This window comes from Phasianus colchicus, chromosome Z, assembly GCF_987193195.1.
Source record: "Phasianus colchicus chromosome Z, bPhaCol1.hap1.1, whole genome shotgun sequence".
In the NCBI taxonomy this organism is placed as follows: Eukaryota; Metazoa; Chordata; class Aves; order Galliformes; family Phasianidae; genus Phasianus; species Phasianus colchicus.
In genome coordinates this window covers 3,552,461-3,565,802 of record NC_143476.1, presented here as the reverse complement: position 1 = coordinate 3,565,802, position 13,342 = coordinate 3,552,461, and positions in this window count along the sequence as shown.

Genomic DNA, 13,342 nt, shown 5'->3' with positions numbered 1-13,342 from the left:
TTCTCATTATTATTATTCAAGCATGAATAAGTTCAAAAAAGAGATGTGGGGGATGTTGTTTCAATTCCAGCTGATTGGAGGCAGGACTGTAAGGATGGAAAGGCTAGTGTCTGCCATGGGCAAAGAAACACTTCTGATTTTCATGTTCCCTTTGTGTTGAGTGCAAGAGGCCATGAGGAGAGTGTGCCCTAAACGTGGACCCTTTTTGACCATTGCAGCAGAGATGGAGAAGTGTTCAACCTTCTAGAAGGACTTCAGGACAAAGATATGTAATGAAAATAAGTCCAGGTTGGCTGTCCTTGTGGGCATCAGCTGCTGACATCTGCATAGTTGTTGCTATGGGAATGGCAGAACAGCAGGAATGTTGCATTTCCTTGTGTGACACAAGCACTGGTGAATTCAAAGCCAGAGGAGTATAATAGAAAGAGCATCACCTCCCTGCCAGATTAGGGAAAGGTGAGTGGGATGTTGTTTCAATTAGTGCTGATGTCAGGAGGACTGTAAGGATGGAAAGGCTGGTGTTTGCCATGGGAAGGGAAACACATCTGGTTTTCATCTTCTCTTTGTGTTCCAGAAAAAGAGGAGAGTGTGCCTGCAACTTGGACCCCTACTGCCCTCTGCTGCTGAGGTGGTGAAATGTTCCAGCTTCTAGAAGGACATCAGGACAAAGATATGTAATGAAAATAAGCCCAGGCTGGCTGTCCTTGTAAGCATCAGCTGCTGGCATCTGCATTGCTGCTGCCATGAGCATGGCAGTGCAGGTAAAAGATTGCTTTTCCTTGTGTGACACAGGAGCTCTTGACTTGAAAGCTAGAGGGATGTAATAGAAAGAGCTGCAACCTCTGGCAGACATGGCAAAGGTGAGTGGGATGTTGTTTCAATTAGTGCTGATGGCAGGAAGGACTGTAAGGATGGAAAGGCTGTTGTTTGCCCTGGGCAGGGAAACACATCTGGTTTTCATGTTCTCTTTGTCTTTGTGTGCAGAAAAAGAGGAGTGTGTGCCTGCAACTTAGACCCCTCCTGCCCTCTTCTGCTGAGATGGTGAAATGCTCCAACTTCTAGAAGGACATCAGGACAAAGATATGCAATGAAAATAAGTCCAGGCTGGCTGTCCTTGTAAGCATCAGCTGCTGGCATCTGCATTGCTGCTGCCATGAGCATGGCACAGCAGGTAAAAGATTGCTTTTCCTTGTGTGACAGAGGAGCTCTTGACTTGACAGCTAGAGGGATGTAATAGAAAGAGCTGCAACCTCTGCCAGACATGGCAAAGGTGAGTGGGATGTTGTTTCAATTAGTGCTGATGTCAGGAAGGACTGTAAGGATGGAAAGGCTGTTGTTTGCCCTTGGCAGGGAAACACATCTGGTTTTCATGTTCTCTTTGTCTTTGTGTGCAGAAAAAGAGGAGTGTGTGCCTGCAACTTAGACCTCTCCTGCCCTCTACTGCTGAGATGGTGAAATGTTCCAGCTTCTATAAGGACATCAGGACAATGATATGTAATGAAAATAAGTCCAGGCTGGCTGTCCTTGTGGGCATCAGCTGCTGGCATCTGCATTGCTGCTGCCATGAGCATGGCAAAGCAGGTAAAAGACTGCTTTTCCTTGTGTGACACAGGAGCTCTTGACTTGAAAGCTAGAGGGATGTAATAGAAAGAGCTGCAACGTCTGCCAGACATGGCAAAGGTGAGTGGGATGTTGTTTCCATTGCTCCTGATGTCAGGAAGGACTGTAAGGATGGAAAAGCTGGTGTTTGCCATGGGCAGGGAAACACATCTGGTTTTCATCTTCTCTTTGTGTGCCAGAAAAAGAGGAGAGTTTGCCTGCAACTTGGACTCCTGCTGCCCTCTTCTGCTGAGATGGTGAAATGTTCCAGCTTCTAGAAGGACATCAGGACAAAGATATGCAATGAAAATAAGTCCAGGCTGGCTGTCCTTGTAAGCATCAGCTGCTGGCATCTGCATTCCTGCTGCCATGAGCATGGCACAGCAGGTAAAAAATTGCTTTTCCTTGTGTGACACAGGAGATCTTGACTTGACAGCTAGAGGGATGCAATAGAAAGAGCTGCAACCTCTGCCAGACATGGCAAAGGTGAGTGGGATGTTGTTTCAATTAGTGCTGATGTCAGGAGGACTGTAAGGATGGAAAGGCTGGTGTTTGCCATGGGCAGGGAAACACATCTGGTTTTCATTTTCTCTTTCTCTTTGAGTCCCAGATAAACAGGGGAGAGTGTGTCCTCACCTTGGAACTCTCCTGCCGTCTTCTGCTGAGATGGAGAAATGTCCCAGCTTCTAGAAGGACATCAGGACAAAGATATGTAAAGAAAATAAGTCCAGGCTGGCTGTCCTTGTAAGCATCAGCTGCTGGCATCTGCATTGCTGCTGCCATGAGCATGGCACAGCAGGTAAAAGATTGCTTTTCCTTGTGTGACAGAGGAGCTCTTCACTTGACAGCTAGAGGGATGTAATAGAAAGAGCTGCAACCTCTGCCAGACATGGCAAAGGTGAGTGGGATGTTGTTTCAATTAGTTCTGATGTCAGGAAGGACTGTAAGGATGGAAAGGCTGGTGTTTGCCATGGGCAGGGAAACACATCTGGTTTTCATCTTCTCTTTGTGTGCCAGAAAAAGAGGAGTGTGTGCCTGCAACTTGGACCCCTCCTTCCCATTCCTGCTGAGATGGTGAAATGTTCCAGCTTCTAGAAGGACATCATGAAAAAGATATGTAATGAAAATAAGTCCAGGCTGGCTGTCCTTGTAAGCATCAGCTGCTGGCATCTGCATTGCTGCTGCCATGAGCATGGCAGTGCAGGTAAAAGATTGCTTTTCTTGTGTGACACAGGAGCTCTTGACTTGAAAGCAAGAGGGATGCAATAGAAAAAGCTGCAACCTCTGCCAGACATGGCAAAGGTGAGTGGGATGTTGTTTCAATTAGTGCTGATGTCAGGAGGACTGTAAGGATGGAAAGGCTGGTGTTTGCCATGGGCAGGGAAACACATCTGGTTTTCATCTTCTCTTTGTCTTTGTGTGTAGAAAAAGAGGAGAGTTTGCCTGCAACTTGGACCCCTCCTGCCCTCTGCTGCTCAGAGGGAGAAATGTCCCAGCTTCTAGAAGGACATCAGGACAAAGATACGAAATGAAAATAAGTTCAGGCTGGCTGTCCTTGTAAGCATCAGCTGCTGGCATCTGCATTGCTGCTGCCATGAGCATGGCAGTGCAGGTAAAAGATTGCTTTTCCTTGTGTGACACAGGAGCTCTTGACTTGACAGCTAGAGGGATGCAATAGAAAGAGCTGCAACCTCTGCCAGACATGGCAAAGGTGAGTGGGATGTTGTTTCAATTAGTGCTGATGTCAGGAGGACTGTAAGGATGGAAAGGCTGGTGTTTGCCATGGGCAGGGAAACACATCTGGTTTTCATTTTCTCTTTCTCTTTGAGTGCCAGATAAACAAGGGAGAGTGTGTCCTCACCTTGGAACTCTCCTGCCGTCTTCTGCTGAGATGGAGAAATGTTCCAGCTTCTAGAAGGACATCAGGACAAAGATATGTAATGAAAATAAGTGCAGGCTGACTGTCCTTGTGGGCATCAGCTGCTGGCATCTGCATTGCTGCTGCCATGAGCATGGCAGTGCAGGTAAAAGATTGCTTTTCCTTGTGTGACACAGGAGCTCTTGACTTGACAGCTAGAGGGATGTAATAGAAAGAGCTGCAACCTCTGCCAGACATGGCAAAGGTGAGTGGGATGTTGTTTCCATTGCTCCTGATGTCAGGAAGGACTGTAAGGATGGAAAGGCTGGTGTTTGCCATGGGCAGGGAAACACATCTGGTTTTCATCTTCTCTTTGTGTGTCAGAAAAAGAGGAGAGTTTGCCTGCAACTTGGACTCCTGCTGCCCTCTTCTGCTGAGATGGTGAAATGTTCCAGCTTCTAGAAGGACATCAGGACAAAGATATGCAATGAAAATAAGTCCAGGCTGGCTGTCCTTGTAAGCATCAGCTGCTGGCATCTGCATTGCTGCTGCCATGAGCATGGCAGTGCAGGTAAAAGATTGCTTTTCCTTGTGTGACACAGGAGCTCTTGACTTGACAGCTAGAGGGATGCAATAGAAAGAGCTGCAACCTCTGCCAGACATGGCAAAGGTGAGTGGGATGTTGTTTCAATTAGTGCTGATGTCAGGAGGACTGTAAGGATGGAAAGGCTGGTGTTTGCCATGGGCAGGGAAACACATCTGGTTTTCATTTTCTCTTTCTCTTTCAGTGCCAGATAAACAAGGGAGAGTGTGTCCTCACCTTGGAACTCTCCTGCCGTCTTCTGCTGAGATGGAGAAATGTTCCAGCTTCTAGAAGGACATCAGGACAAAGATATGTAATGAAAATAAGTCCAGGCTGGCTGTCCTTGTGGGCATCAGCTGCTGGCATCTGCATTGCTGCTGCCATGAGCATGGCAGTGCAGGTAAAAGATTGCTTTTCCTTGTGTGACACAGGAGCTCTTGACTTGACAGCTAGAGGTATGTAATAGAAAGAGCTGCAACCTCTGCCAGACATGGCAAAGGTGAGTGGGATGTTGTTTCAATTAGTGCTGATGTCAGGAAGGACTGTAAGGATGGAAAGGCTGGTGTTTGCCATGGGCAGGGAAACACATCTGGTTTTCATCTTCTCTTTGTGTGTCAGAAAAAGAGGAGAGTTTGCCTGCAACTTGGACTCCTGCTGCCCTCTTCTGCTGAGATGGTGAAATGTTCCAGCTTCTAGAAGGACATCAGGACAAAGATATGTAATGAAAATAAGTCCAGGCTGGCTGTCCTTGTAAGCATCAGCTGCTGGCATCTGCATTGCTGCTGCCATGAGCATGGCAGTGCAGGTAAAAGATTGCTTTTCCTTGTGTGACACAGGAGCTCTTGACATGACAGCTAGAGGGATGTAATAGAAAGAGCTGCAACCTCTGCCAGACATGGCAAAGGTGAGTGGGATGTTGTTTCCATTGCTCCTGATGTCAGGAAGGACTGTAAGGATGGAAAAGCTGGTGTTTGCCTTCTGCAGGGAAACACATCTGGTTTTCATCTTCTCTTTGTGTGCCAGAAAAAGAGGAGAGTTTGCCTGCAACTTGGACTCCTGCTGCCCTCTTCTGCTGAGATGGTGAAATGTTCCAGCTTCTAGAAGGACATCAGGACAAAGATATGTAATGAAAATAAGTCCAGGCTGGCAGTCCTTGTGGGCATCAGCTGCTGGCATCTGCATTGCTGCTGCCATGAGCATGGCACAGCAGGTAAAAGATTGCTTTTCCTTGTGTGACAGAGGAGCTCTTGACATGACAGCTAGAGGGATGTAATAGACAGAGCTGCAACCTCTGCCAGACATGGCAAAGGTGAGTGGGATGTTGTTTCCATTGCTCCTGATGTCAGGAAGGACTGTAAGGATGGAAAAGCTGGTGTTTACCTTCTGCAGGGAAACACATCTGGTTTTCATCTTCTCTTTGTGTGCCAGAAAAAGAGGAGAGTTTGCCTGCAACTTGGACTCCTGCTGCCCTCTTCTGCTGAGATGGTGAAATGTTCCAGCTTCTAGAAGGACATCAGGACAAAGATATGCAATGAAAATAAGTCCAGGCTGACTGTCCTTGTGGGCATCAGCTGCTGGCATCTGCATTGCTGCTGCCATGAGCATGGCACAGCAGGTAAAAGATTGCTTTTCCTTGTGTGACACAGGAGCTCTTGACTTGACAGCTAGAGGGATGTAATAGAAAGAGCTGCAACCTCTGGCAGACATGGCAAAGGTGAGTGGGATGTTGTTTCAATTAGTGCTGATGTCAGGAAGGACTGTAAGGATGGAAAGGCTGGTGTTTGCCATGGGCAGGGAAACACATCTGGTTTTCATTTTCTCTTTCTCTTTCAGTGCCAGATAAACAAGGGAGAGTGTGTCCTCACCTTGGAACTCTCCTGCCGTCTTCTGCTGAGATGGAGAAATGTTCCAGCTTCTAGAAGGACATCAGGACAAAGATATGTAATGAAAATAAGTCCAGGCTGGCTGTCCTTGTGGGCATCAGCTGCTGGCATCTGCATTGCTGCTGCCATGAGCATGGCAGTGCAGGTAAAAGATTGCTTTTCCTTGTGTGAAACAGGAGCTCTTGACTTGACAGCTAGAGGGATGTAATAGAAAGAGCTGCAACCTCTGCCAGACATGGCAAAGGTGAGTGGGATGTTGTTTCCATTGCTCCTGATGTCAGGAAGGACTGTAAGGATGGAAAAGCTGGTGTTTGCCTTCTGCAGGGAAACACATCTGGTTTTCATCTTCTCTTTGTGTGTCAGAAAAAGAGGAGAGTTTGCCTGCAACTTGGACTCCTGCTGCCCTCTTCTGCTGAGATGGTGAAATGTTCCAGCTTCTAGAAGGACATCAGGACAAAGATATGTAATGAAAATAAGTCCAGGCTGGCTGTCCTTGTAAGCATCAGCTGCTGGCATCTGCATTGCTGGTGCCATGAGCATGGCAGTGCAGGTAAAAGATTGCTTTTCCTTGTGTGACACAGGAGCTCTTGACTTGACAGCTAGAGGGATGTAATAGAAAGAGCTGCAACCTCTGCCAGACATGGCAAAGGTGAGTGGGATGTTGTTTCAATTAGTGCTGATGTCAGGAAGGACTGTAAGGATGGAAAGGCTGGTGTTTGCCATGGGCAGGGAAACACATCTGGTTTTCATTTTCTCTTTCTCTTTCAGTGCCAGATAAACAAGGGAGAGTGTGTCCTCACCTTGGAACTCTCCTGCCGTCTTCTGCTGAGATGGAGAAATGTTCCAGCTTCTAGAAGGACATCAGGACAAAGATATGTAATGAAAATAAGTCCAGGTTGGCTGTCCTTGTGGGCATCAGCTTCTGGCATCTGCATTGCTGCTGCCATGAGCATGGCAGTGCAGGTAAAAGATTGCTTTTCCTTGTGTGACACAGGAGCTCTTGACTTGAAAGCAAGAGGGATGCAATAGAAAAAGCTGCAACCTCTGCCAGACATGGCAAAGGTGAGTGGGATGCTTTTTCAGTTGCTGCTGATGCGATGAGGACAGTAAGGATGGAAAGGCTGGTGTTTGCCATGGGCAGGGAAACACATCTGGTTTTCATCTTCTCTTTGTGTGCCAGAAAAAGAGGAGAGTTTGCCTGCAACTAGGACCCCTCCTGCCCTCTGCTGCTCAGAGGGAGAAATGTCCAAGCTTCTAGAAGGACATCAGGACAAAGATATGTAATGAAAATAAGTCCAGGCTGGCTGTCCTTGTGGGCATCAGCTGCTGGCATCTGCATTGCTGCTGCCATGAGCATGGCACAGCAGGTAAAAGGTTGCTTTTCCTTGTGTGACACAGGAGCTCTTGACTTGACAGCTAGAGGGATGTAATAGAAAGAGCTGCAACCTCTGCCAGACATGGCAAAGGTGAGTGGGATTTTGTTTCAATTAGTGCTGATGTTAGGAAGGACTGTAAGGATGGAAAGGCTGGTGTTTGCCATGGGCAGGGAAACACATCTGGTTTTCATTTTCTCTTTCTCTTTGAGTGCCAGATAAACAGGGGAGAGTGTGTCCTCACCTTGGAACTCTCCTGCTGTCTTCTGCTGAGATGGTGAAATGTCCCAGCTTCTAGAAGGACATCAGGACAAAGATATGTAATGAAAATAAGTCCAGGCTGGCTGTCCTTGTGGGCATCAGCTGCTGGCATCTGCATTGCTGCTGCCATGAGCATGGCACAGCAGGTAAAAGATTGCTTTTCCTTGTGTGACACAGGAGCTCTTGACTTGAAAGCTAGAGGGATGCAATAGAAAGAGCTGCAACCTCTGTCAGACATGGCAAAGGTGAGTGGGATGTTGTTTCAATTAGTGCTGATGTCAGGAAGGACTGTAAGGATGGAAAGGCTGGTGTTTGCCATGGGCAGGGAAACACATCTGGTTTTCATCTTCTCTTTGTGTGTCAGAAAAAGAGGAGAGTTTGCCTGCAACTTGGACTCCTGCTGCCCTCTTCTGCTGAGATGGTGAAATGTTCCAGCTTCTAGAAGGACATCAGGACAAAGATATGTAATGAAAATAAGTCCAGGCTGGCTGTCCTTGTGGGCATCAGCTTCTGGCATCTGCATTGCTGCTGCCATGAGCATGGCAGTGCAGGTAAAAGATTGCTTTTCCTTGTGTGACACAGGAGCTCTTGACTTGAAAGCAAGAGGGATGCAATAGAAAAAGCTGCAACCTCTGCCAGACATGGCAAAGGTGAGTGGGATGCTTTTTCAGTTGCTGCTGATGCGATGAGGACAGTAAGGATGGAAAGGCTGGTGTTTGCCATGGGCAGGGAAACACATCTGGTTTTCATCTTCTCTTTGTGTGCCAGAAAAAGAGGAGAGTTTGCCTGCAACTAGGACCCCTCCTGCCCTCTGCTGCTCAGAGGGAGAAATGTCCAAGCTTCTAGAAGGACATCAGGACAAAGATATGTAATGAAAATAAGTCCAGGCTGGCTGTCCTTGTGGGCATCAGCTGCTGGCATCTGCATTGCTGCTGCCATGAGCATGGCACAGCAGGTAAAAGGTTGCTTTTCCTTGTGTGACACAGGAGCTCTTGACTTGACAGCTAGAGGGATGTAATAGAAAGAGCTGCAACCTCTGCCAGACATGGCAAAGGTGAGTGGGATTTTGTTTCAATTAGTGCTGATGTTAGGAAGGACTGTAAGGATGGAAAGGCTGGTGTTTGCCATGGGCAGGGAAACACATCTGGTTTTCATTTTCTCTTTCTCTTTGAGTGCCAGATAAACAGGGGAGAGTGTGTCCTCACCTTGGAACTCTCCTGCTGTCTTCTGCTGAGATGGTGAAATGTCCCAGCTTCTAGAAGGACATCAGGACAAAGATATGTAATGAAAATAAGTCCAGGCTGGCTGTCCTTGTGGGCATCAGCTGCTGGCATCTGCATTGCTGCTGCCATGAGCATGGCACAGCAGGTAAAAGATTGCTTTTCCTTGTGTGACACAGGAGCTCTTGACTTGAAAGCTAGAGGGATGCAATAGAAAGAGCTGCAACCTCTGCCAGACATGGCAAAGGTGAGTGGGATGTTGTTTCAATTAGTGCTGATGTCAGGAAGGACTGTAAGGATGGAAAGGCTGGTGTTTGCCATGGGCAGGGAAACACATCTGGTTTTCATCTTCTCTTTGTGTGTCAGAAAAAGAGGAGAGTTTGCCTGCAACTTGGACTCCTGCTGCCCTCTTCTGCTGAGATGGTGAAATGTTCCAGCTTCTAGAAGGACATCAGGACAAAGATATGTAATGAAAATAAGTCCAGGCTGGCTGTCCTTGTGGGCATCAGCTTCTGGCATCTGCATTGCTGCTGCCATGAGCATGGCACAGCAGGTAAAAGATTGCTTTTCCTTGTGTGACAGAGGAGCTCTTGACATGACAGCTAGAGGGATGTAATAGACAGAGCTGCAACCTCTGCCAGACATGGCAAAGGTGAGTGGGATGTTGTTTCCATTGCTCCTGATGTCAGGAAGGACTGTAAGGATGGAAAAGCTGGTGTTTGCCTTCTGCAGGGAAACACATCTGGTTTTCATCTTCTCTTTGTGTGCCAGAAAAAGAGGAGAGTTTGCCTGCAACTTGGACTCCTGCTGCCCTCTTCTGCTGAGATGGTGAAATGTTCCAGCTTCTAGAAGGACATCAGGACAAAGATATGCAATGAAAATAAGTCCAGGCTGGCTGTCCTTGTAAGCATCAGCTGCTGGCATCTGCATTGCTGCTGCCATGAGCATGGCACAGCAGGTAAAAGATTGCTTTTCCTTGTGTGACACAGGAGCTCTTGACTTGACAGCTAGAGGGATGCAATAGAAAGAGCTGCAACCTCTGCCAGACATGGCAAAGGTGAGTGGGATGTTGTTTCAATTAGTGCTGATGTCAGGAGGACTGTAAGGATGGAAAGGCTGGTGTTTGCCATGGGCAGGGAAACACATCTGGTTTTCATTTTCTCTTTCTCTTTCAGTGCCAGATAAACAAGGGAGAGTGTGTCCTCACCTTGGAACTCTCCTGCCGTCTTCTGCTGAGATGGAGAAATGTTCCAGCTTCTAGAAGGACATCAGGACAAAGATATGTAATGAAAATAAGTCCAGGCTGGCTGTCCTTGTGGGCATCAGCTGCTGGCATCTGCATTGCTGCTGCCATGAGCATGGCACAGCAGGTAAAAGATTGCTTTTCCTTGTGTGACACAGGAGCTCTTGACTTGACAGCTAGAGGGATGTAATAGAAAGAGCTGCAACCTCTGCCAGACATGGCAAAGGTGAGTGGGATGTTGTTTCCATTGCTCCTGATGTCAGGAAGGACTGTAAGGATGGAAAGGCTGGTGTTTGCCATGGGCAGGGAAACACATCTGGTTTTCATTTTCTCTTTCTCTTTGAGTGCCAGATAAACAGGGGAGAGTGTGTCCTCACCTTGGAACTCTCCTGCTGTCTTCTGCTGAGATGGTGAAATGTCCCAGCTTCTAGAAGGACATCAGGACAAAGATATGTAATGAAAATAAGTCCAGGCTGGCTGTCCTTGTGGGCATCAGCTGCTGGCATCTGCATTGCTGCTGCCATGAGCATGGCACAGCAGGTAAAAGGTTGCTTTTCCTTGTGTGACACAGGAGCTCTTGACTTGACAGCTAGAGGGATGTAATAGAAAGAGCTGCAACCTCTGCCAGACATGGCAAAGGTGAGTGGGATGTTGTTTCAATTAGTGCTGATGTCAGGAAGGACTGTAAGGATGGAAAGGCTGGTGTTTGCCATGGGCAGGGAAACACATCTGGTTTTCATTTTCTCTTTCTCTTTCAGTGCCAGATAAACAAGGGAGAGTGTGTCCTCACCTTGGAACTCTCCTGCCGTCTTCTGCTGAGATGGAGAAATGTTCCAGCTTCTAGAAGGACATCAGGACAAAGATATGTAATGAAAATAAGTCCAGGCTGGCTGTCCTTGTAAGCATCAGCTGCTGGCATCTGCATTGCTGCTGCCATGAGCATGGCAGTGCAGGTAAAAGATTGCTTTTCCTTGTGTGACACAGGAGCTCTTGACTTGAAAGCAAGAGGGATGCAATAGAAAAAGCTGCAACCTCTGCCAGACATGGCAAAGGTGAGTGGGATGCTTTTTCAGTTGCTGCTGATGTGAGGAGGACTGTAAGGATGGAAAGGCTGGTGTTTGCCATGGGCAGGGAAACACATCTGGTTTTCATCTTCTCTTTGTGTGCCAGAAAAAGAGGAGAGTTTGCCTGCAACTAGGACCCCTCCTGCCCTCTGCTGCTCAGAGGGAGAAATGTCCAAGCTTCTAGAAGGACATCAGGACAAAGATATGAAATGAAAATAAGTCCAGGCTGGCTGTCCTTGTGGGCATCAGCTGCTGGCATCTGCATTGCTGCTGCCATGAGCATGGCACAGCAGGTAAAAGGTTGCTTTTCCTTGTGTGACACAGGAGCTCTTGACTTGACAGCTAGAGGGATGTAATAGAAAGAGCTGCAACCTCTGCCAGACATGGCAAAGGTGAGTGGGATTTTGTTTCAATTAGTGCTCATGTTAGGAAGGACTGTAAGGATGGAAAGGCTGGTGTTTGCCATGGGCAGGGAAACACATCTGGTTTTCATTTTCTCTTTCTCTTTGAGTGCCAGATAAACAGGGGAGAGTGTGTCCTCACCTTGGAACTCTCCTGCTGTCTTCTGCTGAGATGGTGAAATGTCCCAGCTTCTAGAAGGACATCAGGACAAAGATATGTAATGAAAATAAGTCCAGGCTGGCTGTCCTTGTGGGCATCAGCTGCTGGCATCTGCATTGCTGCTGCCATGAGCATGGCACAGCAGGTAAAAGGTTGCTTTTCCTTGTGTGACACAGGAGCTCTTGACTTGACAGCTAGAGGGATGTAATAGAAAGAGCTGCAACCTCTGCCAGACATGGCAAAGGTGAGTGGGATGTTGTTTCAATTAGTGCTGATGTCAGGAAGGACTGTAAGGATGGAAAGGCTGGTGTTTGCCATGGGCAGGGAAACACATCTGGTTTTCATTTTCTCTTTCTCTTTCAGTGCCAGATAAACAAGGGAGAGTGTGTCCTCACCTTGGAACTCTCCTGCCGTCTTCTGCTGAGATGGAGAAATGTTCCAGCTTCTAGAAGGACATCAGGACAAAGATATGTAATGAAAATAAGTCCAGGTTGGCTGTCCTTGTGGGCATCAGCTTCTGGCATCTGCATTGCTGCTGCCATGAGCATGGCAGTGCAGGTAAAAGATTGCTTTTCCTTGTGTGACACAGGAGCTCTTGACTTGAAAGCAAGAGGGATGCAATAGAAAAAGCTGCAACCTCTGCCAGACATGGCAAAGGTGAGTGGGATGCTTTTTCAGTTGCTGCTGATGCGATGAGGACAGTAAGGATGGAAAGGCTGGTGTTTGCCATGGGCAGGGAAACACATCTGGTTTTCATCTTCTCTTTGTGTGCCAGAAAAAGAGGAGAGTTTGCCTGCAACTTGGACCCCTCCTGCCCTCTGCTGCTCAGAGGGAGAAATGTCCAAGCTTCTAGAAGGACATCAGGACAAAGATATGTAATGAAAATAAGTCCAGGCTGGCTGTCCTTGTGGGCATCAGCTGCTGGCATCTGCATTGCTGCTGCCATGAGCATGGCACAGCAGGTAAAAGGTTGCTTTTCCTTGTGTGACACAGGAGCTCTTGACTTGACAGCTAGAGGGATGTAATAGAAAGAGCTGCAACCTCTGCCAGACATGGCAAAGGTGAGTGGGATTTTGTTTCAATTAGTGCTGATGTTAGGAAGGACTGTAAGGATGGAAAGGCTGGTGTTTGCCATGGGCAGGGAAACACATCTGGTTTTCATCTTCTCTTTGTGTGTCAGAAAAAGAGGAGAGTTTGCCTGCAACTTGGACTCCTGCTGCCCTCTTCTGCTGAGATGGTGAAATGTTCCAGCTTCTAGAAGGACATCAGGACAAAGATATGTAATGAAAATAAGTCCAGGCTGGCTGTCCTTGTGGGCATCAGCTGCTGGCATCTGCATTGCTGCTGCCATGAGCATGGCACAGCAGGTAAAAGATTGCTTTTCCTTGTGTGACAGAGGAGCTCTTGACATGACAGCTAGAGGGATGTAATAGACAGAGCTGCAACCTCTGCCAGACATGGCAAAGGTGAGTGGGATGTTGTTTCCATTGCTCCTGATGTCAGGAAGGACTGTAAGGATGGAAAAGCTGGTGTTTGCCTTCTGCAGGGAAACACATCTGGTTTTCATCTTCTCTTTGTGTGCCAGAAAAAGAGGAGAGTTTGCCTGCAACTTGGACTCCTGCTGCCCTCTTCTGCTGAGATGGTGAAATGTTCCAGCTTCTAGAAGGACATCAGGACAAAGATATGCAATGAAAATA